Consider the following 3,649-nt stretch of genomic DNA (forward strand, 5'->3'; position numbering starts at 1 on the left):
AAGGTCAAGTGAAAAGTCATAATGTGTATCATTGTATATAAAATGGAACAGTCTTAACAGTAAGAACATATTTTCTGAATTTTTATAATAGTTTGTAGTAAAATGCTTTTTAAAAGTGTAAGGATGTGTAGAACGCATAAAAGGGCAATGAGATAAAAATTTATAAAAGAGTTAACATTCAAGAGGGGAAAAGCCACTTGTCATTTGTCAAAACTATGTAGTGGTTAAAATGATCCAAAAACTGTTCTAATTGTTTTATAAAATAATTCTTATGTTTACTCAGTAAGGCAGATAACATATTATCTATTTGAATAAGAGGAAACTAAACAGAAAGTAGAATTAACTTAGTTAACATCATGTCTGAGATCTGAATTAAGACCAATCTGGCTTCAGAATCTACAAACCTAAAAACTATTCTATGTGGCTGCAATGTTTTGTTTTGTTTGTCTTTTGAATGGTGCAGGCTATCAATATAAAACCATATATTGCTGTCATAATATTTTCTTGTCACTTAAACTCTTTTATAGCAAAAAACCCTATAGACTTATTTAATTATCACTTTTCATATAAAGCTACAAACCTAGACTCTTAACTTTTTCTAAATATTATTTTATTGAAATATGGTTGATTTATAGTATTGTGTTAGTTTGTAGTTACAGCAAAGTAATTCAATTATGTGTGTGTATGTGTAAATATATATATATTTACATCTGCTAATCCTAAACTTCCAATCCATTCCTCCTTTCACCCCTTTCCCCTTACAACCACAAGTCTGTTCTCTATGTATGTGAGTTTGTATCTGTTTTGTAGGTATGTTCATTTGTATCATATTTTAGATTTTACATATAAGTGATATCCTATGGTATTTTTCTTTCTTTTTCTGACTTCACATAGTATGATAATCTCTTGGGCCATCCATATTGCTGCAAAGGCATTATATCATTCTTTTTTATGGCTGATTAATATTCCACCCACACACATACACACCCCCACACGTGCGCATAGATAGATAGATAGACATCACATCTTCTTTATGCATTTTGTCTGTCAGTGGACATTTAGGTTTTTTCCCTGGCTTAGCTATTGTAAATAGTGCTGCTGTGAATATAAGAGTACATGTATTCTTTCTAATAATAGTTTTATCTGGATACATGCTCCAGATGTGGGACACCAGGTCATGTGGTGACTCTGTTTTTAGTTTTTTGAAGAACTCCCATACTGTCATTTATAATGCTTAAATCAGTTTGCATTTCCACCTACACAATGCGAGAGGGTTCTCTTTTCTCCACACCCTCTCCAGCATTTGTTATTCATGGGCTATTAATGATGGCTATTCTGACCAATGTGGGTGTGAAGTGGTACTGTATTATAATTTTGATTTGCATTTATCCAGTAATGAAAAATCTTTGGCATCTTTTCATATGCCTATTGGCCATTTGAAATATACTCTTTATGTGTAAAATAGGAAGATGAAGTAAAAAATATACAAGGTTTAAATCTGGCTCATAATTCCATGAATCACAATACTACTATTAAAGAATAGGTGATACAGTGTGATGGAAATTCCCTGGATTAGTAGACATGTTTCTGAATTTTGTGCTTTATATACTATTGACCATAAGGGACGTTAATCAATGAGTCTCTTAATATCTTCAAAACTCCAAAAGAAGGGATTTAATCTTTTCTCAGTTCAGTTTAGTTCAGTTGCTCAGTTTTATCTGACTCTCTGTGACCACATGGACTGCAGCATGCGAGTCCATCACCAACTCCTAGGGTTTACTCAAACTCATGTCCATTGAGTCAGTGATACCATCCAACCATTTCATCCTCTGTTGTCCCCTTCTGCTCCTTCCCAGCATCAGGGTCTTTTCCAATGAGTCAGTTCTTCACATCAAGTGGCCAAAGTATTGGAGTTTCAGCTTCAGCATCAGTCCTTCCAGTGAATATTCAGGACTAATTTCCTTTAGGATAGACTGGTTGGACCTCCTTTAGTCCAAGGGACTCTCAAGAGTCTACTCCAATATCACAGTTCAAAAGCATCAGTTCTTTGGTGCTCAGCTTTCTTTATAGTCCAACTCTCACATCCATACATGACTACTGAAAAAACCATAGCCTTGACTAGACGGACCTTTGTTGGCAAAGTAATGTCTCTGGTTTTAATATGCTCTCTAGGTTGGTCATAACTTTTCTTCCAAGGAGCAAGCGTCTTTTGATTTCATGGCTGCAGTCACCTTCTGCAGTGATATTCAGTTTGGTTCAGTCGCTCAGTTGTGTCTGACTCTTAGCGACCCCATGAATTGCAACATGGCAGGCCTCCCTGTCCATCACCAGCTCCCGGAGTTCACTCAGACTCACGTCCATCGAGTCCGTGATGCCATCCAGCCATCTCATCCTCGGTCATCCCCTTCTCCTCCTGCCCCCAATCCCTCCCAGCATCAGAGTCTTTTCCAATGAGTCAACTCTTCGCATGAGGTGGTCAAAGTGCTGGAGCTTCAGCTTTAGCATCATTCCTTCCAAAGAAATCCCAGGGTTGGTCTCCTTCAGAATGGACTGGTTGGATCTCCTTGCAGTCCAAGGAACTCTCAAGAGTCTTCTCCAACACCACAGTTCAAAAGCATCAATTCTTCAGTGCTCAGCCTTCTTCACAGTCCAACTCTCACATCCATACATGACCACAGGAGAAACAATAGCCTTGACTAGACAGACCTTAGTCGGCCCCCCAAAATAAAGTCTGACACTGTTTCCACTGTTTCTCCATCTGTTTGCATGAAGTGTTGGGAATGGATACCATGATCTTCATTTTCTGAATGTTGAGCTTTAAGCCAACTTTTTCACTCTCCTCTTTCACTTTCATCAAGAGGCTCTTTAGTTCTTCACTTTCTGCCATATGTTGGTGTCATCTGCATATCAGAGGTTATTGATATTTCTGCTGGCAATCTTAATTCCAGCTTGTGCTTCATTCAGCCCAGTGTTTCTCATGATGTACTCTGCATATAAGTTAAATAAGCAGGGTGACAGTATACAGCCTTGATGTACTCCTTTCCCTATTTGGAACCAGTCATTGTTCCATGTCCAGTTCTAACAGTTGCTTCCTGACCTGTATACAGATTTCTTAACAGGAAGATCAGGTGGTCTGGTATTCCCATCTCTTTCAGAATTTTCCTCAATTTGTTGTGATCTACACGGTTAAAGTCTTTGGCATAGTCAATAAAGCAGAAACAGATGTTTTTTTTTCTGGAACTCTCTTGCTTTTTCAATGATCCAATGGATGTTGAATTTCTGGTCAAACATCCACTTTGATCACTGGTTCCAGCATTCCAATTTGATGTCTGGTTCCTCTGTCTTTTCTAAAACCATCTTGAAAATCTGGAAGGTCATGGTTCACATACTGTTGAAGCCTGGCTTGGAAAATTTTAAACATTACTAGCGTGTGAGATGAGTTTAATTGTGCAGTATTTTGAGCATTCTTTGGCGTTGCCTTTCTTTGGGATCAGAATGAAAACTGACTTCTTCCAGTGCTGTGGCCACTGCTGAGTTTTCCAAATTTGCTGGCATATTGAGTGCAGCGCTTTCATAGCATCTTCTTTTATGATTTGAAATAGCTCAACTGGAATGCCATCACCTCCACTAGCTTTGTTCGTAGTGATGC

Source organism: Budorcas taxicolor, chromosome 8 (assembly GCF_023091745.1).
Source record: "Budorcas taxicolor isolate Tak-1 chromosome 8, Takin1.1, whole genome shotgun sequence".
Lineage (NCBI taxonomy): Eukaryota > Metazoa > Chordata > Mammalia > Artiodactyla > Bovidae > Budorcas > Budorcas taxicolor.